Raw genomic sequence first — 21,768 nt, forward strand, 5'->3', positions numbered from 1 at the left:
GGCCATATGCAAATCAGCCTTGACCCTGTGCCTCATGGGAACAGTCCAACCCGAACTGCCAAGCCATGTCTTCCCTGGACCGGAATCAAGCATCCTAGGACCGGTATCTGGCTATCAGCCGTCATCAGCCAGGATAGCTTCACTCCAGTGGTGTGGAGAGCATGGGACTCACGTCTGAGCATACCAGTCCCACTCGGGGACTGTTCCCATGAGGCACCTGGTCAAGGCTGATTTGCATATATGTCTGAACTGGAGTGGTGTGGAGTGCAAAAAAACGATAGATTTAGGCCCAGATCTCTGTACTGGCGTGAATGTATGACATTGTTCTGCATTCTGTCAATCAACTGTTGTTTTTGCTAAAACACTTAGGGCCTGATTCTGATGCGGGTTGGAAAGCTTCCCGACCTAATCGATTTGGAAACTGTTGCAGACCCACTCAGATCAGGAGAGTCCGACCGGCGGAGTACGATGCATCCGGATGCTTCGAGATACGATTTGGATGGACTCCCATTGACTTCAATGGGAGCATATGTTCCTACCTGCATCACAATTGGGCCTTGGGTCGGGAAGACACGTTACCGATCCGATTTGGAAGGAGCAAATGCCATTAGGAGGCCTTCCTAACTGCATCAGATTCAGGCCCTAGGTGGGAATGCTTTCCAAACTGCATCAGAATCAGGCCCTTAGTCTGGATTAATGCAATAGTGATGGCAATAGATAATAATTAGAATGTTGCCATTTCCCCCAATATATGCAATGCGTAGGTCAAAAAATGATTACCTTTCTTGAAAGATCACGGAGTATGGTGGACAAGCAAGGTATACGAGAGAAGCTATGAAGCAAGTGTCAGAATCTACAAGTAATGTGAAACGAGAAGGGGCGGAAGCAGGAGGAACTTTGAGGCGAGCACGAGAAGATGAAAGGTCAGCGAAGGCAATGCAAGGCAGTAGGCAGAGCGGGAAGGCAGGAGAGTGCAGCTGTAAGTGAAGCTACAGGTCAAGTGAAAAGTGCTGTGAAGCAGGAGAAGCTGTCAGTTAAGTGACCTGAGGCGCAAGGTGGCCGGGAGAGACACTGTACAAATAAGAGTAATTGTGAAACAATTGTGAGATGCAGTAGGTAAAATAAAACCAACTGTGAAAACCTAGAGGGGCTTTAGAGGCAAGTGAGAAGACCGTTAGGGAACAAGACAATTGACTGAGGGAGCAAGCCCTGTTATGTTCAGCAAATTGTGAATGTTGATTATCATCCGGTCTCATTTGGTATGCTATGCAACAAATAAAACACCTGCAGAAAAACAGAGAGACCACCAAACGGACATCGGATTACCAAGCAATAAGGGATCTTTAAGCACAAGAATGTGAGAGGAGGGACATTAGTGTAACGAAAACAAAACGTGAGAAATTCAAGGCATAACCCCTTTACGGAAGCATTGTCCCAAAAAATCTGTCACTCCGTCCCAAAAGTCATGTTATGCAATGCTGTGCTGATGGCCCCTTGTGGTTACCCTAGAAAGACAACTTGAAAGTAATAATACCTGTCCGGCGACATGGAGCCCTCAGGATTAACAGCATTAGCAGAGATTGTTCCTTAGAGTGAGAGCGATTGCTTTCATCATACCTACCATAGACAGACATGGGGAGGACGGTCACTTCTTTCAGTCCAGCTACAGTACTGATGGGCATGGGGTCAACTTGATCCCATACCCCTGAGAAAGAACCCCTCCAATCTGAATTGCATATGTAGCCTGTTCATATATTAGTAGAAATGTAAATGACTGTTTTGATTTTTTTTATTATCAAGATATGTACAGTACGTGTCTACTCTTTGCGGGGCTTTTTTGTACTTTCAACGTTGTGGGAGTACGATCGTTTTGGGCTTGCTCTCTGACCAGCGTAATTTTTGTTAGGCCGTTGTAACACGGAGGATAATCGGTGTAAAGCTTAGTGATGGGCCCTTCTGCTTTATCAGAAGATGCCCTGGGTGAACAGATTGTGGCAGAGATCATACAGTCTTTGACAGTGTATGTGTTGTGTCGACGGCAGTGAGATGCAGGACTTTCCTAGTTCTAGTTGTCCATCACCAAATAATTTGTGTTAGATTGTATTGTTAGCCAGCACTATGTTGACCATTATTTGTGTATTGTGAGTGTAGGGGGTGAATGGTCTTTCTAATGTTTTCTGTTTGTTGCATCTATGAACGTTGGTATGTGAGAGGAGCATTACTCTACCCACTTACACTGTAGTACGTTGTTATGTATCTCTTTAAATTATGGTTTTAATTATACTATTCCGGAGTCCCACTCTACCAGCTACATTGCTTTGGTGCACACTTAGATGGCACAGACCTACACCACTCATGTTTAACAATCAAATTGCAAGTGATCCTAATCAATGTAGGCATGGAAGGAAAGTGAGGCACTGACAGAGAGTGATTTACACATGATCAGTTTTCTAAATTTGCAAAAAATGGGACTAAAACTCAACAGTCTTGGCTTTAGAATTAGAATGGTTGCTACTGGCTTATGTTGTGCCCCAAAACAATCTAAAAGTCCCATGGGGATTTCCCAATGCCAGGGGAGCAATCCTACTTCCGTCTACGCTTAGACTGCTGTGACTGGGGAGGCACTTCTAAGGAAAGATTGAGGAACTTATCACAGTAAAAATGTAGTACCTTGAACCACAACAAAAGTGTGCCAAGCAACGCTAATGAGCTTGAGTAACTTTGCAAAGGTGGCTGAAAGGGCAAGTTCTGGCGAACTCTTCGGGTAGATAAGCAGCTTGTACACTTGAATCCCGGAAGTGAAGACTTCCACTATGTGACTAATTATATTATATGGATTGTGTGTGGGGCCGCAAACTTGTATTTGCATAATGTAACTCAAAACAACTCTTTTCATGAGTGAACTGCTCTGCTGAACAGTGACAGTGCTATTTACACAAACGGTGTCATCAAGGAGAAGAGAAATAGGGCCAATGAAAACTTTATTTCAGTGGGCTTCATCATGCAAAAACTGGCTGTAGAAATATTCGAGCTTAAAATACCTTTTAAAATATGTTGACAATCTAGGCATTGGATTAGGCAACATTTTGGTGACGCTCAGTGGGCCAGTGTACTGGGCGTGGAAACATTCAGCTGATGGCTGTGTGGTGTTTTCCAGATTATGGAAATAAAGAGACTGAAAAGAAGGCAGTCCGTAAATGCACCCAGACAACTCCAACCTCCTGCTCACAGCTCATTGTGCAAGTAGCCCGCTGGGCCACCTTTACAAAAGCAACTGAAGATAGGGGTGGGTGACCACAGAAACAAAAAAATCAGAGCATATAAATTGCCGGCTTTAATTTGAGCGAAGGGTTGGGGAAGCGCCGCCTCTGGATCAATGGGTGCGACTGCACGCACCTGTGCACAAGACAAGAAAGAAAGGAGAAAGGGCCGGAGAGGGGGGTTAAGGTGGTTAATGTATGACAGGTATGGTGGAGCACGGTCACGCTGGATAGCTTCAGAAATGGGCGGACTATGCCCGCAGGTCAGTGCAGTGCCCCCTGAGCCAAATCATAGATGGGGCAAAGTGAAAACGTCCTCAGCACACTGAAAAAAAAACTAATCATCAACATTTATCTTGTGCTAATTAATGTTCGGCAACCTGTCCTGAAAGAAGTCACTGGTGTAGGCTGAAGACTGTCCTAGGTTGTTGGTATAACTGTCCCTAGAGAACACATATAAAAGAAAGCACGTCCAAATGTAAAAAGTGGTAGCCCGTTCTGGGGAGTTACCAGCTGGGTGAGACGGCAAGCCATCTAAACGAGACGCACTGGAGTGAGTTAAGTTGCTTTAAGGCTGCATTCAAGTCTCTGAAGGGCTTCTGCAGCGGTGGATCGAAACCTGAAAGCATGCCCAGCGGCGCGGGCGGCGCCCGCTCCAGCCCTCTCGCCACCCCGAGACACGCCGTTTAACTTTCTTCCTGCCCCACCCAGTCCCTCCATGCGTGGACGACGGCCAAGGCGCTCGAACATGTCCAAACAGGACACGGCTTTCGATAAGCCTCGCGCCACGCCCCGTGCCGCCGAACCGTAGGTGAAGTGATGAAGTCTTGTATGCAAATAAGGACAGGTGCAAAGGTGAGCAAGTGCCAGGGCTGCGATCCAGCAGCTGTGCGGGACTGCCTTCCTCGAGATGGGCTCTGCTTACACAACCACAACCAGTGCCTGCTTTATGGGATTTTTATTAGTGAATAGACAACGATTGCCTGGTTTAGCGGACGGTTTAATTAACTTTGCATTCAAAATCAAAATGTTAGTGTGTAAATAAATGTCGAAAGACGTTAGAATCAATGCTTTACTCCTTCCCATACATACAGAAAAGTAGGAAGTAGCCCACGGTTTAGCACTCAATGTCCCCTTTAAACTCTTCGCAGGGTTGGGAACGTTTCCTGGAGTTAAGGGTTTTGCTTGTGGCCTTTTTACACGGTTTGTCTTTATAGTGCACCCCAGAAGGGGGGGGGGGGGGAGGGTCGTGTTCTCAGCCGAGGCTCCCCAACTGTGAGACTCTTTCTATAGATATATTTTTCTCTGAACGCAGGCAGGTTTTATCATACCACTGGGCTAAAGAGTTCGCTTCTGGAGCAGGACCTTGGAATGTAACATCAATAACCAAGCCTTTGACCCACCCTCAAATTCACGGTGCTTAGTTGGTCCATAGTCTAATATGGCATCTTTATTTACAATAATGCGGCAAAAAGGCGGTTAATAATAGTCAAGTCCTACTGCTGTCAACTACCGGTAGAGAAAGAGATTAGAAAGGCAATTACAAAGGAAATGGAAGCTAGGAAAGGTGTAGTTGATTAGACTTAGAGAATGCCACAAGGTTTGCACTATTGTGACGTTTAAAAAGATCTGTAGGAAAAAAAGCCTAGCAAAAGTAATACTTGCAGACAAAACTCCTGCAAAAAAAACAAATGGGGGAAATTCTTTCGCAAAGATATATTTTGCAGGAATTATGCCCGCAGGTGACATTTTGCAAAGCTGAGAAACTTTGACATGTGTCTACTCTCTAAACGTTTTTCAAACTTCGCAGATTCATTTAAATCCAGCAACCGCTAATTGAGCATAGCAAGGCTAACAATCTAGTATCAAGGGATTAAACCGCTGGGGAGAAACTGGCAGATGCTATTTTTATAGGTGACAAATCCATTTTAATTTGGACTAGACCGTATCTAATGGGGGTTCTTAGCTGAGAAAAGCTACTACCACACAACATATCGGAGTAAATTTAAGAGATATTGTTATGTAGAAACACTCGTACTCCCAAGTTTGCTTTATATGCGAGGAGCAATTCTGTGTCATGCATTCGGGTCACTGACTCTCCGGTTCTGTGTCTCTAATGCACAATTGGGTTACTGCTGGACTGGGCTAGGCAGCAGACAGTGGCATACAGGGGGCAAGTGGGATTTTTTCGACCGGTATAAGATTAGTATTCAGACCATGGCCCTTTTTCAGGACATGTAATGCCACACATTTCCCAACAGGCCAGTCTGCACCGGTCAGGTGTTAGCCTTGCATCTTTTACAAGACTCAACATTAAAGAAAGCTCCTTGAAGTCCTTGTGGAAAGCACTGCTCCTGTTGTCCTAAAAAGGTACAACCTTTAGACGAGCACACATCGTAGGGAAGGAATAAGAGTTGAGTGACAAATTCTTCACTGATGAATATATTTGAGTTGAGATGTAACTTTAAGACTCCTCAGAGTTTTCTGCATTTTCACCAGTTGGAGATTTTGCAGAATATAGCTTATCATTTGGATACACTTTTGGAAAAGATAATTGCCTTTAAGTCCTAAACTAGGCTGTAGCCTTCCAAAGAACCAATGTGTGGACATGGTGACATTTTCCTCAGTTTATGTCATTTCTAATAGATTGTTGAGTCTTCAAGAATTGTGCAGCCAGGAAGGCTCAGAGAAGTATATTCACATGCCCACACAGTTGTAAATATCTTAACTCAAACTAATTACTTCATTAGGAAATGTCAAGTGTGAGTGGGTAATCGAGAGTTTTACGATCCACATGCACTTCACCGGTTTAGATAACTAGAGGCTTCTGCAGTTGGTTAGAGGCAATAGCTAGACAACTAAATTTGTGTAACCCAAGACGAATGGAAGAATCAAATTTATCAGAGTCCTACTTTTTCCACTTAATAATGAAAATTCTTTTACCCAACAGATTTTTTACGCAACTTGAGGAGGTCATAGACAGCTTTATTTGGGGTCATAACAGAGCTAGGTGGGCAATACGCTATATGAACTTACCAGCTAATGACGGCAGAGTGTTATTTCCTGTTTTTAAGTTATACTTCTGGGCAGCTTTTGGACTGCATATTCTGAATTTGTAAGTAAGTTCTGATCCTGACTCTCTTGTATTGGGTTACCAACTGGCCTTTGGCCCCGACTTTGGGTTATTTCTGTGTAGGAGGTCAGACCCAAATTATTTTAAACAAGTGCGGATCAAGATCACTAAAGACATTCATCGGATCTGGGGGGAAATCTGTAGTAAATATGCCGTACCACGTATAGATCTGTATTCTCCGTTGTAGGGTAATCCCGTTTTTTCACCTATCTTCAATGATGCAGTGGTTTACATCAGGTCTAAAAACTTTGTGCCAGCTTTTTGATTCGTCAGGGATGCATACTTTTTCCGTTCTCCAAGCATATCTACTACAAAGGCAGTTAAACTTCACTGATTAGGACGATTCAGACATTCAGAGTACTTTTATACAACTTTAGGTAGACTATCAACCAGAATACTTTATAAAATTATGTCTGCAAATCAGGAAGATGGGCGGCCTCTGCCTACGGCAAAGTGGTGCAAACAGCTCAGCATTGCTAGGTCTGCCGATTATATCACTGATGCATTTGATATTGCTAATGTTTTTTTAAAAACAATATTTATGCTTTACTGTACTCCAGAGAAGATAAGCAGATGGGCTTGGGCAACTCTGAATAATAAGACAAGCTGTTCCAGGTGTAGCACTTATTCTGCTGACACTGTTCATATGTTTGTCGGCTGTCCCTTGCTTAACAACTTTTGAACTGGAATTTCTGTATACCTTTCCTCTTGTCTGGGGTATGATGTGCAGTTCGCTAAGAAAGCTGTTATGATGGCATATAAATGCGTTATTAACCCCAGAGATTCTGCAGTGGTCGCAACTGTTACCGCTTGACTTCACATTGCTAGAGCCAGGATTGATCCTATACATCCTACTGTCTTAAAATGGCGGTCTAGGTTTAGTCAAATTCACAAACTTCAAGCAGCTATACTTAAGACCAAAGGGGCTAAGGGCAGCAGATGCATTACTTTTTCTTTGATGAGTAAGATTGTAATTTTTCCTTCTTTCTCTTTGTTTGCCTTCTTTCTTTTATCTTATTATACTAGGAAATGATACTGCTTAATGATTTTTCAAATTTGTTAATAGCTCTGTTTAAATGTAGCAAGATTATTGTTATTATGGAACTCACTAAAACATTTTTTTTAAAGAAAATTCTTGCCTGTCTGAATACTTTTCACTTCTTCTATAATTGTATTCATACACTTGCTAGAACATCTGTTCCTAATCTGTGAGCATCAGTATTTACAGGCAATGCGTGCAGCGCCCTTGTAAAGACTTTATATGCGGAGAAGAGGGGCTTTGCTCTGCTTACTGGCATTTGACCAGTCTACTGGGTATTTATTCTATTGCCTTTACAAATAGTAACCCTCTCCCCCTATGGATGGAGAATGGCTAGAAGATAGTTCGGTCTGTCACAAAGAAATCTGCTAACACATAACCTCATGCATCATTATTCAGTCTCCATTGACAAAGAAATCTGTTTCGTTACCAGTGCATGTGTGACACACACGTGTGACAAAGTGAATGACAACCTGTCCAGTGCTACCGGTAATGCGGGTGAGGTGGAACGAAAACTCACTCAAATTGTAATCATCACTAAACCGTTTTAGACCACCTATTTTAGACCATGAAGAATGACACATGAACCCAGCCTCAACATCACATACATCACCTTTGAAAGTGCTAGAGAGCATGGAGTTACTGACACATCTTTTTGATGTAGATGGTGTTTAACAAGAGAGAGCTTCCGTCAGAGCATTTAACTGCTGGGGCAAAGGTTTTAATAATTAAGAGGGGTAACAATTAAGCCTACAGGCTACTTTATATCTTGAGTTATTTCACTTGGAAGGCCTGTCCTGTTAAGGGATCCCAAAAGTCACCCTGACCAGCAAGTCAGATTTTGCTAAGCCGTCCTATTACAAACAGTGAGACGTTGGGGGTCTAATTTCCGAATGCCTGAAGTATAGAAGATTAAAAATTGAGAAGCTTCTACGTTGTCATGAGCACAATTCTTTGAAGGACTGGTTTACATCCCCTCTATTGAGTTCACCCCGTCATGTGCTAGAGTATATGGTCATGTTGAATTTGAAGACTTGCATGTTATAAAAGTAAAATGAAGAAACAAGATTGACTGTCCTGAAGAAAGTATATAATATACATTCTTACAACTGAAATGCATTGTTGACTTTTAATTTCACAATCTCCCTGCACTGATCAATTGTACATTGTATATTAATTCATAATTGGACACTGATGTAATGTGGCAGATGTGACATTTTAAAGAGAGATTCATTTGTCTGTTTTCTTAATTTCTTCTTCCTGAGGAGTGAACGGAGTGTGAGTTGATCAATTTGCGAATGATACACTGAGGAATACCTGGGGGAGCTTATAGTGAATAATGATATTGACAAACCCCGCCCCAACAATAAAGTCATGGCATATCATCCATCACTATCTCAGTGCACTACTATAAGCTAGAGACAAAATACAGCACTAGACCCTCTAGGAAGGACGTCATAGGAACAACAACTGGCCAGAAGTTAACTTTCAAGAAGACAGTGGGTACATGAAGCATGATAGAGAGACCCCATGAGCACATGAAGAGTGAGCCATGAGCCCATGAACAGTGAGATCCATGAAGATGCTAGCATGAAAGACTTGAAATGGACTAGACTAGCAGGGTCATATAGTCTCTGGATCAAACTGCAAAAGTAAAATAATGGTAAACACACACACTACCATCACAGCAGCGATGGTAAGCTTGAATATGGCGAGCTGTACCCGTTGTAACTGGAGTACTGCAGTCTAGTCTCTTCTGTGTGTGTGTGTGAGTTGTCTTATGTAGATCACAGTGCAAATTGAATAACTTCTTGGTGCCCTGAAGTTGTTCATATTCGTGAGTGAAGCTGTCATCTGGAGAGGCATTTCACTAGCTCCTAATATTTGAAGCTTAGCCCTTAAACTACATCTCTTCACAAAACGCAAGTGTGGTCTCCATACTGGCCCATAATGTTTAGGTGGAGGCAGGTGTGTCTGTAAAACTTAAGACTGGGAGACAAGGATCTATGCCAGAATGTTGATATCCACTTAACCAAATAGAGCAAGTCAAAATCAAAACCTATTTCAGTTTTAATCCTGAAAATGTGTATGCAACTAACCCCTCATACGGATATATGGTCGTTTAGGGGTTTAGAAAGTGCCTCATGCATGGGACTATGGGCCAAATGTGCGAAATTCTTATTTTGAATTTCCTAAATAGCGATTCCTAAATGGTATGTACAAAGTTTGCGATTTCCTAATAGCGATTCCTACAAAGTAGGAATCACTATTAGGAAATCACAAATAGGAAATGCTATTTCATTCCCAACTATAGGCCAAATTGGAAAGGTATGCATTTCGTAAATTGCTATTTCCGAACAGGAAATCACAATTTAGGAAATCCAAACCCAAAGGTGCCTTTGGGTTTAAGGCCCACCCCTGGAGGCACCCCGAAATTCGTAGGAGCACATAGGCCCTAAGGGCCTATGTGTGCTTAATGTCACATTAAAATAAGCATATTTAAATGCATTTTTTTTTATTAAGCACCTGGTTACCATTGACTTTGAGTTCATGGTAATAGCATTTCCTAAACATCCAATTTGCATTTCGGAAATGCTTGTTACATGTGGTTTAGGAATCGCAAACAGATTTTCCCCATTTACCATTCCTAAATCGTGGTCGCAATTTGCGATTTCCACTGGGGAGAAATCGCAAATTGCAACTTTTTTTTGCCTTTGTACATATGAAAAGGTGGTTTTACATTTCTTAACAGGCCGAAATTACGATTCAGCCCAGTAAGAAATGCAAAAACATTTCGCATATCTGGCCCTAAAAAACTGCCATTCCACAACCAGAATTGCCAAATGGAGCCAACTGACGTGGGGTGCCTTTATCAAGTTGGGACTCTTTAGTCATCTTCACTTAACAACCTGGGACAAGCTGTTTCTATTTTCTCACTTTAATCCGGGGTCTGCAAGTCCCAGAATGCAAAGTGATGCTGCCTAAAAGGTTAAACAAGCATTGGCAAAGGCAACTGATCACTCATTTAGGATGGTTGGTAGACATGCTGTACAGCATCCAGAATTCTGTGCAACATTGCTAAAGAGAGAAAAAAGTGTTAAAACATAGTGACGGGATGTTCACATCATTTTTTAAGCGTGTACCTACAAAATGAGGCAATGAAGGTTTTTTTTGGTATGTTTTTTAAATTGCAGGATCGTGGGGGCTAGCAACATGGAAGGCTGGAGTGTTGGAAAAGTAACAGGGCGGTGGGGGTGAGGAACATAGAATCCATCTGGGATGATAGGCAGCATAAAGGGAGGTGGGGAGGAGAAGCTACATACAACAGAAAGGTGTGGGTCGAGGGAAGTAACACAAAGGGCAGGGTGGAGAGCAGTAGCAAAGAGCCAGACAACCAGGCGTGCAACACCCACAGAAAAAACATCAAATAAGAAGCAGAGAGTGACAATAAAGCCAACCAGTGGTAAGAAATGGGCAGGCATGCTCCAAGCCCCTCTAGGTTCTTGATACGCCCACACTATGCCTATAACAGGCAGTAGCAAACTCGACCTAAAAATAAAGATGCTCCTGATGACATAGGCAAACTGTATCTCTGCACCACCAGGAGACGTCATACTAGTTTCACTACTGTTTACAGGGACAGGGATGTTCAATGGATGTGCACTCAGATTCTTTACCAGGGGGAAGCATACAGGGTGTTTCCACCCAGGCTTCCCACTTTGCACTGATGTTCATCAGCCTATGAGCGCAAGCTGCCTCTGCGAGCATCTGCAGACAATCCCCTGCCTTGCCCGGGCCCACTCCCCCCGGCTTCTTGTCTCCGACTCCTTCATCGCGGTGCAGGATTAGAGCGCAGACTAGCAAGGGAGCAGATCTGGCAGTGGAAAAACAAGTGAAGTACTCCGAATGGTATGACAGCCCTCGCCTTCCAATCCCAACTCTGCGGGAATGGGAGCAGAAACACGCGTTTCTTTTGGCATCAGAAGGAGTGATTCCTCGGCCATCCATTTCATAAAACTCTTAAAATGCTGGGGAGAAATCCCAGCGGATGTACGTGGAGTTTACAAATCAGACGTGCGCTAAAAACGAACAGGCCGGGGGCCAACATGCACGTAGCCAAGATGGACAGCACACTATTACGCCACACACTAAAGCCAGCAGCGCTCTTCCCAGCTGATACTTAATTCAACACTGATTCACCATGGACTCTTCTCGTTTGGCTTTTCAGTTTTACTTTTTGAGGCCGCTTCCTCACTGCGGGTCCATTAAAACCCAGTGTCACCGAAACTTTTGAGTAACAAATGATAACCTGGTTTCAGTATTGTGTTTCATGTTGCTAACACTCTGTGTAGTCTAAGGCTGTAGTGTTTTATTAGATAATAAAGACGGTCATGAAAAATATGTACGTGAAGGTGGTTATATAAAAAATCGTTTGAGATCCCCTAGTTTGAATCTGTTAGAAATTCCGGTTGCCCAGTTGCCTCGCAGATGGTATCTATCGAATTTAGCTAGAATTTGTAATAAACCAGTAGAACCTGCTTGTTACAGTTCTATTTCCGGCTTCAAAACCCCAATATTGCAACTGGAATACCTACAGGTATGCTTGTCTTCCAAACAGAGAATTACAAAAAGAACATGGCCCTTGAATTCCAACCCAGCTCCCCCTTTCATCCAACTGCGTGCCCTTTATCAAGGGCAAGAAAGCAAATTTGCTCTTGGAAAGCCGAGAACAATGCCTAGGAAATACAGAACTACTGTATCACCAGTGCAAACAAAATACTAGCCTACTACGAGCATTACAAGTGACCTAATGTTCATCCTATCTCTGAAACATAAGTATGCAGCGTATACATTTCGAACAGTAACCACTACCTACTGCTAACTTTCCAGGTACACCTAGTAGCCAAACTTGAACATCCAAGCCTGCTATAGCAGCACGCCGCACACGTGACAGGAAATGAAATAACAACACGTGACATAACAGGAAATGTAAACATTCAACTGTACAGTGGGCTAATAAAATTCCTGTTGCATGCTCCTACGTCAATGGCAACCTGGTGTCTGTAATCTGCTCTCTACTAGACCCCACATCATAATGTTAATAGCCTGCTACAATAACAAATCTGCTATGATTTGGGTCCAACTGCGGCAAATATATACAAAAAAATGGCAATGGCACATGCCATAACACAACAACAAACAATCGGTGGGTATGGCACTACATGCAGATTGTGAACCTGTGTTGGGGTGGACTTCTCACTATGTGCAATTGAGAGCGCACTTGCATCATTGTTAAATGAAACATCATGCTCCATGGACTTCATTTAGGGATCGCTAGGGCAGCTCGTCAGCTGGGGATGCACTCTCTGTGTTCTGTCAATGCTATTATTACACTAATAGTGGAGAATATATATATATATATATATATATAGAGAGAGAGAGAGAGAGAGACACTTTTAGAAAACTCACAATCATTGGATGATGTCATGAATGATGTCATTTAAGAGGTCATGAGTGATGTCACTGACCAGGTCATGAGTGATGTAATATGTGAGTTCATAAGCAGTGCATTGTGGGGGTGTGAGCTATAGTTAGCTCTGGTAACTATAACTGCTGAATTTCTCTAGTTTTGTAATTAGTTAAATATAACATCCCTGAAACCTTTGTTTTTTTTACTGAATTTCTAAGTTTTTCTAAAATTCTATTCCCTAACTATAACATCCCTGTAACTTTTGTTGTTTTTTCAGTGAATAAATATATATATAATAGGTTTCACTATTAGTGTTGTAAAAATGGAGTTCAATTATCTGAAATATGACCTCTGCAGCTGAGGAATGTAAAAAAATGCCTTAAAATGTATGTTGTGTGTGTGCTTGCAGGTGACTGTGTTTATATGAGAGTGTGAATGTGTGAATGTCTGTGTATATATAAGCAAGTGTGTGTGAGTGAAAGTTAAAGGGTGTGTGATCTCACTTCCACTACCCCAGGCATTTTGGTGAATGGACGTGAATATCATGCTCACAGAGGGTAAATATTAAACTTGGTAAAAATGCAGCAGGTGTTGAAGGATCGGCACTAGCCTGACCTGTCAAACTTGCTTGCCATCCTCAAAAACCGAAGCTGCTAACACGCAGCCCTACCTGCCCGAGAAAACCACCAGATACTGGGGTCAAAGCAATACAAGAAGTATTGACCTTGTCCGACTAGAAATCACGAGATGCAAAAAAAAATAAAAAGGAAATAAGACCAGAAAATATTAATTTTCCAAGTAACAACGACCAGGAAAAACACCCTGTTACTGATCAGATGTCACTCAAAAAAATATAGAAGACCTGCTTCTTTAAGGACTCCACCCCTCGTGTTTTTTGCCTCGCGGGCTGAACATTGGCGAGAGGGTCCTCTTAACCCCGCATCCCTTCACCCCCTCCCCCAAAAAAATGAATAATAATAAGTGCAAGATTCTGAGTGCACTTCAGAATTCTTACTACATACATAACTGCTACAGCTTCGTTTAATTATTGTGAGTTGTAACGATCCCACTACAAATGTTGTGCTTCTAGATGAAAGGTGCACACGTGGGCACGTAAGCGGCGGGCTTGGAATAATGCCTACCCCCGCGGTGCGCGCCGGTTTCTTCCAGGAAAGCCGCTTCCTCTGGTGAGCCTGGGGAAGGACACGGACTGCGTAACCTGAACAGGGGCACACTGCACACATGCGAGCCGAGCCGCCTGACACTGTTTCTATGGCAGCCCCTGCTACTTTCCAGCCGGTCAGCAGATTTGGACTTGGCAGCCGCTGCCAGCGCCGGGTGCAGCCTCCACCACACATCTGCCAGGCCACTTATCACCTCTGCACACACCCCTGGCTGCACAGGAAGCTGGCGGGGGAGGGAGGCATTGTGAGAGGCCGATAGCATCTGGGTCCCAGTGCTCCCGGGCAGGAGGGGATGAGCCATTTCCTCCAAACATCATGGAGGTATACCCTCCCCCTCCTCCAAACGCCGCTCCTTCCGAGCCCCTCCCGAGCTATTCCCAGGCGCTCTGAAGTAAAGAGTCTTCTGTCTGGACAATGCAGCCGCAGAGGCCCGGCTCCTCCGAGCCAGCAGGGGAGGAGGGGCGGGGGTGAGCTTCACCTTTCACCCTTTTCTTCCAGGAGCAATGGCCCGGGGGCTTGGGGCGGGCACATATTACTTCTTGGTATATGTCACACAAATAAGGCAACCAGGAAGGCTTGTCACGTCATCAGAGCCCATGGGTGCAAAGCACATAATGATATTGAAAAAAGCGCCTGGAGATATAGAAATTGTATTTATAAAGCGCTAATTACCCCTGAAGATATTTGGAAAGTTTCCTATGCGTGCAACGAATGTTAAACTTCGATTCCAAACATTGAAACAACGTCACTGGCCGTTTCCATACTTAAATAGCATTCTCGACCACTGTGTCATTGTGCTGAGCTCGTGTTTTTTTTGTGTAAGGTCTCTTTCCATATACAGTTCGTGGAACATGTATTTCACAGCCCTAATCATCAAGAAAGGAATGGGGCCCAGACGTGCAGGAGGGAGGCCTAAGCAAGTCCGCCCTCTTCACCCTCCCCCCACCCCCCCCCCCCAGGTCTCGGACCCAGTAGTAATGAAAAATTAGCATTGAAACTGCGGGCCCTATATCATGGTCCTTAACTCTACTGGTAAAAGCACTGAGTGATTTTCGAACACTGAGTGCAAAAAAGTTAAATTAATCCACGTTAGCGATTTAGTGACCGTTTTTATTTCGTGTATGTACTTAATCTTGCATTCCGTAACGGTGCTAGCTAATTCCAGGGTGTGTTATTTTTTCAGCGTAGCAGATTGAAAAAACTCTTCAATAGTACATTCTTTGAACTGGAGTTCTCCATGTGCTCATAATGGGCAATAATTGAGAAGTCTGGATTGGAGGCTGAATGCAGTGCTTGTTTTGACGGTGCTTGTCAGTGGGTCATGCAGGTGTTCAGAATGCATTGTCATCCCGAACACTCTGCAGGGCACCCAGACAATGGTCACATATTTCAGTTGCAATTGCGATTCAGTCCAAATGTGTGTGATGGAGGTATACAGTTGTCAAAATATTGCACATGGTTAAAGTAAAATAAATTGCAGTGTTTTCAGGTGAGTGGGAGCGTTGTGTTTGGGGTGGAGAAGTGAAGAAGATGCGAGGAAGGGCCTTTAAAGAGTGAAAAGAGGGTGGTGAAGAGGAAATAGATGGGGAGTAAGATATGCAGATGGAGGAGATGTGGAGGAAAAAGGGCATACACCTCCAACACACAGTGAACATAACAGAAGAGACTGAGTCACTCTGAAGACCCCAACCCCTTCCACAGTCCTCAGTAATGCTTAATTCAGTCTCACAATTTCAGGATTGAAATATTTCTAATATTAATCATTGAGAACAAAATTATTGCTATTACTAATTTATCTTAAACATCTAATTACCATTGACAAAGCCAGAAGTCTTGGCTGGTTTTAGGTGTATGTCAGTAGTAGTTTTGGATATCTGAAGGCAAAACAGAAAGCTCAGAGAGGCTCCAAAATACCGGTTGGATGGTAAACTATGACAAACACAGTAATGTTGTTTACATGTAAAGCCATGCCATTGATTAGATGGGCCACTTCCCTTTAAATGCTCGCACTTATTTCATCCCGCTTAAAGTCCAGGGTAAGCCATGTGTGCATGGCCGGTGCCTATCAGTGACCCCACTTTAAGTGGAAATAACCAATACATTAATTGGCACATTTCCCTACACATATTTTAACCTCGTCAGGCTGACCATTGAACAACATTTTTTTATGGTACAGTCATTTGACAATTTTAACATCACAAACTTTTCACATTACTGTCACACAAAAAAACAGCTCCACAGTATTCTGGCGTTGTAGCACACCAGGGAGGCACTCTGCTTTTCCTGGTGGGCCCGATGATGAAGCATGTCACCCAGGGTGGTGAGTGAGGGCTTCCAAGTAAACTGCTAATGATTTTCAATGTGAATCACATAGGTTGATTTTTTCTGTTTTTTGTGCTTATTCTTTTGTCTTTTTTGACACTCTCCTGTTGTTTGACAAAGACTGACCCGGGGGACTGAGGGTGTCCCTTCCTTTTCCCTCACTGTCAAATTGTTACTACTACCCCCTATGGTGCCTATCAGGAACACAGAGTCCAGAGTGTGGCATAAGGAAAGCACCTGAAGAGGATATATACTATAATTGACCGGACAAAAGTAACCAAGGCATGCCAGAGGATCTAAAGCTACACTTGGCTAATAAGAGCTACTAGAAAGCCAAGGCACAAAGATGGAGTACAGGAAACTGGTATGAGACAGGTAATAAATGCAATGCCACCACAAGAAAGACAAGCCAGGAAAGGGCAGGTGCGTGACAGAATTATGGAAAGGAACGTGTTGTGAGATGCTGGCATGACACATGAAGGCAGAGTGGCGAGGGCCAACATTAAAGCGTCATTGGATCACAGAGGGGAAAACCTAAGAGGGATAACTAAATATTTGAGGGATAGGAGCATAAAAAATAACAAGGGAAGGACTGAATGATGGCTTGTCAAAATAATAAGAGAAATCCACAGAATACAAGAAAAAACAAAAATGTTAGACGAGGCAAAGTTTCTAGCACAAACGAAACTTCCTGTGGCGTTCCCATATACTGTTTAATATGAATACAGGTTATTTAGTAGACCATTTTGAAGGTTTGACAACTTTAGTGCGGCTGAGAAGGGGCCGTCGCTACCTCTTTGAGAAAATGTTGTCATGTGACGTCCCATAAACTTTCCTTGCATCTCTTTTGTCCTCCCTCCACATCCCATTCCATTGCTCTCTAGCATTCATCCTCAACATTTCCATAAAATAGCCCCTATAAGGTCCCAATCCTGTTTGTCATTATTCCAAAACACCAGATAAGTTTCGGCACTCAAACCTATCATATGAAAGAACAGAAGTGAAGGTTGGCAACTCTATTGTGTTTTTGTAAACTTATACAAGACTCAGTACTGTACATGCTGTGCGCACTTCTCTAAAGTGGAAAAGACACTGGCTTTATTTATCCAGTGCAGGCGGGGGTGGGGTGAAAAGGTTCACTGATTTCGTAAGGCAACTCCTATCTTAAACTATCACGAGCGCTGGGAGGCGCCGGGAGGCGGCAGATAGCTCTCTGGGTGGGGATTGGGAGTTGCTGGGCAGGGACAAAGGGCACGGCTCGGGCGAGGGCCTGGCAGAGAACAGTCCCAAACAGGAAGGCGCGCGTGCAGCCGCCAGGAATGCGTGACGCAGGCCCAGCCTGGGACAAAGAGCAGGAAGCGGCCCTGCAGCCGGGGAGAGCAGAGCAACATGTGCACAGCCCTCCCTGACCCGGGGCAGCTGGCCTCCTCCCACAACAACTGCAGCAGCCTAGGGGGAGGGGGACGTGTGCTTTATGGGTGTGAATTAAAACACCGCCTTAATATGCCAGACCTGCCTGTGTAGCGCTGCACTGATAGGGACATTTCTGGAACATGGAGTGTCCTTAAATGTCTGTTTTATAACCACCATGAGTCACCGCATTTTACCTCAGCTGCTTGTCTTATCAGCTACCTCCCAGCGAATACAAGAGTTAAAGGCCGGTGAAACTATCTAAGCATAGACCGTTTATTGTGGCCCAATAAAGTGTTCCACTCTCCAGAAACCCTGTTCGGAAGCCGAGAGACATTACTTTATCTTTCTCAAACTACAACGTGGCAGGCACCAGGTCAAGTTTCATTGCCTGTACTTCACTGTGCAGAATCAATCGATGATGAAAAGTTCCTCTAGTCTACAGCACTGAGATTGATTACAATAAGGGTTGTATACAGGTGAATACGGTGATAACCAAATATAATATGGAACAATGCATATTTTGGGCTGCCTACCTGTGTGATGCTGAAAGGTAGCAACAAAAATTGTGATTGTTTAACGGTGAAAAAAAAATGACTATAAGATTCGAAACATTAGGCTTAAACAACTTTTATGGATCTAACTGAAAACAATACGTAAATGTGGTTTTAAAAAAACACTCTTACAGTAACACAACTCTTCCTTAAGACAGTCTAAAATATTCACCCCACCGTTTCCTTACTCTCTAAAAAAACAATAGGATACTTTCTATAGCGCTTGGATTTTTCTGCTTTTCTTTGAAAAACTGCAAACTCAATATTCTCCCTGAAGCCTAGCAGTCACAGGTGGTCCATTAGAATACCGACGAGAAGCAACAGGGTAGACGTTCACATCAGTACAACAAAGCATGCATCACGTAGTGTTGTGCGACAGCGAAACTTTTCATTCAAGGTTAAAAGCTTGCCCATGGGATGGTCAAAGCGGGCAACCCTCCTAGAGTTAGGCAAGATTAGCAGTGACATCTAGAGTTATCTCTTTACTAATCTGGGTCATACAATTTACCCAGTACATGATTGGCGTAAATTGTTTAAGAAATCAAAACTCACAGATAAAAGCTAGCATCATTAGACCACGGTAACCAACGTAATTAAAATAACCGACCGCCCCAAGGCAGAAGATTGAGTGAATGTTGGCAGCGTCAACTCGCCCTTTAACGTTTAGATAAATTGTAAGATACATTTGATTATTCTGGGTAATGGACACTCTGAGCATGGTCCTGTATACCGTAGCATTAAAACTACGTACAATTGCCAGTATTACAAAGCTCAAAGGGTTTAATTTGTTATGGTGAGGTTTGGAACACTATAAAATAGTATGTTCACAAAACAGCCCGCTTCTGTATATGCATCATAATAACATGAAATCCAAGTAGGGACAATTTGCAACTTATAAACAACAGGATGGACAAACAACCAGAAAATAAATACAGAAAAGTGGACATTAGTGCCAAACCCTGTAACTTAATCTTTATCAACATAAATGTATTGCGAACGTTTGCATCTAGTTGTGCTGCCAAAGCTTCTTACAGTGTTCAGTCAGTTTCATGCTATAAACCAGTAGCAAAAACACGAATGTAGACCGACGGGGGCTACAAATGGAAGAATGTAGACAGGTATACAAGTGAAACAATCCCAGGGGCATACATTTAACAAAATACTTGGTACCCTTCAAAGTCCAACATAAAAGCATGTAACTTCAACAACAATCTTAAGAACAGGGCATTCGTTCAGTTGGACGATTAATCACCGGACTTCTGAAACGTTCTGCCCTGAAGAACAGAGGTGTGTGTCTGTAGCTAAGGGCATTGCCAGCCTAGATATACAGAATATGTATGGACTGCGAGCCCTTCCGGAGAAGCACTTTTCACACGAACAACCCTCAATACCCCCATTGCAAGCAGCCTCTAAATACAAGACACTATCAAAACACACATGCTGAAACCCCCTCCCCCGAATTAGGCGGGAGGTGTGGGCCTTACCTCCCGCCTCCCGACGTAGGATCTTTAAAAATCCAACTGCCTCTGCCTTGGTTTCGACTCTAAACGACTTAAAAAAGTGAAGACAGAGTGAGGTACTCGGTAAGCTAGTTTATACAGATAGACAAGCAAGGGGGCGGTATTGGGCGGGGTTATCTGGCGGATCCACCCAATTCACACAGTGATTGGTTAGAAAGAAGGATGGCCCCGCCTTTCCCGAAGAGGCCGTCCCACCGCCAAGAAACGAGGTCGACTGACCCGGAAGTGATACCTCAGCCGCATACGGAACGGGCTTTCTGTGGTCTAGTATGTGTTGGCAAGGTGTTTATCCTCTGCTGCCCAGTCTGCGGTGAGGCATAGTTTCGGAGAGATTGATGATGGGAAAGTCTTGAGTCTGACACCGGCAACTCCACGTAATGGGCAAATCCTACCTTCTCCTTTCGTCGCAGCGTTGCTGAGGGCTTGTAGAGGGCTCCTAGGAGCCAGATAAGTCTGACGAACAGGCTCAGTGTCCAGGGAGTCCGCCTGCCTGTACGTGTTAGTCCGGAAGGTGTGGCAAGGGCGGTCCGGCAGCAGTGCTACTGGAACAGTTTTCCGAATTGGAGGGCTGCCATCAATGTTGCATCACTGAAGTCCTAGGGATTGTGAAAAATTAAAGTGCCTGATAAAGAACTAGTGTAGCAAGCGTATTGGGAGTGGTAGGGTTGTAGTATGTAGCCAGTGATGGATTTTGGAGCATACCGTCATAAATCCAATACTAAAGCATGTTAGCGTCATTTACATAATGGTAAAGTTAATTACAAATTTTCCATTGACATGGCCACTAAATTTGCATTTGTTCGTTTTGCTTATGTCACCCTAAGTATAAAGGATATGCCCAGACGTGGGTCCCATGTTCTGCCCCACTGGATTCAAGCTAGCCTGACTGCGGAGAGGTGATGATTGGAAACCGGTCTCAAGGTGGTTGCTTTTGGTCCAGGAAGGACCTGGCTTGGCAGTTTGGACTAGCCTGTTCCCATGAGGAACAGGGTCAAGACTGATTTGCATATGGCTAGGTTCAAACTGGTGTGGCGAGGTGAGCAAAAGAATGATGGATTAAACCCAGATCTTTGTGACTGAGAGTGAATATTTGCATTGTTCAGCATCCCGTCCATCATTTGTACCTTTTGCTTTATTTGTTCCTTTGGTCACCCTAAGTGGGAAGGGTATGCCCAGACCATCATTTGTTCCTTTTGCTTTCATGTGTTCCTTCTATCTAATTTGAGGACTGCGTTTTTACAGCAGAAAAACCCCTCTTGTAGGAAACCAAATGCAAGTTCTTTAAGTACGGGGAGATGGAGTGACGATAGGGGATGTGACAGATCAGTCTTGCCGCCGCGTTCTGGACAATCTGTAGTCGGTGACGTAAATATGCAGGAGCCTCTACATAAAGACTTTTAGAGTAGTCCAGATGTGAAGTGATGAGGGCGTGCACGACCGTCCTCATCGAGTCCCTAGATAGATAGGGGGAGATTTTTTTCATCATTTTTAATTTGCTAAAACAGGCAGATGTAACCTTTTAGATTTGCGTTTTGCATGATAGTTCATTGTCAATGTAAAACCCAAGGCTCCGGGCTGAGTTGGCCGGGATGGGGGGTGGGTTCAACTCAGGCGGCCACCATGTGGAAGGCGGAAGTGGGGATTTCAGATTAAAAAATAGCACCTCAGTTTTTCGGTGTTCAATTTTAACATATTAGATGTCATCCATTGAACAATGTTAGTGAGGCAAGATTTAAAATTATCCAGTCCCTTGTCAGTGGTCTCTAAAAAATCAGCTGAGTATCATCAGCGTAAGAGACCACTCTGACACCAAAGGCCTCGATTACCCATGCCAACGGTGACATATAAACATTGAAAAAGGGAGGGCTGAGGGCCG

At 43.7% G+C, this 21,768-nt stretch overlaps 1 protein-coding gene across 1 annotated transcript in view; it reads right to left on the reverse strand.

Annotated features, from left to right (window-relative positions):
• The window catches only part of KLF3 (KLF transcription factor 3), an 81,528-nt gene extending 61,558 nt beyond the window's left edge, over positions 1-19,970 (reverse strand). The window contains exon 1 of the mRNA XM_086963985.1: positions 19,857-19,970. The gene's annotated coding sequence lies outside the window, so the exon portion shown is untranslated. The remainder of the gene's footprint in view (positions 1-19,856) is intronic.
• Positions 19,971-21,768: the final 1,798 nt, after the last annotated feature.

Source organism: Lissotriton vulgaris, chromosome 3_2 (assembly GCF_964263255.1).
Source record: "Lissotriton vulgaris chromosome 3_2, aLisVul1.2, whole genome shotgun sequence".
NCBI classification, from domain to species: domain Eukaryota; kingdom Metazoa; phylum Chordata; class Amphibia; order Caudata; family Salamandridae; genus Lissotriton; species Lissotriton vulgaris.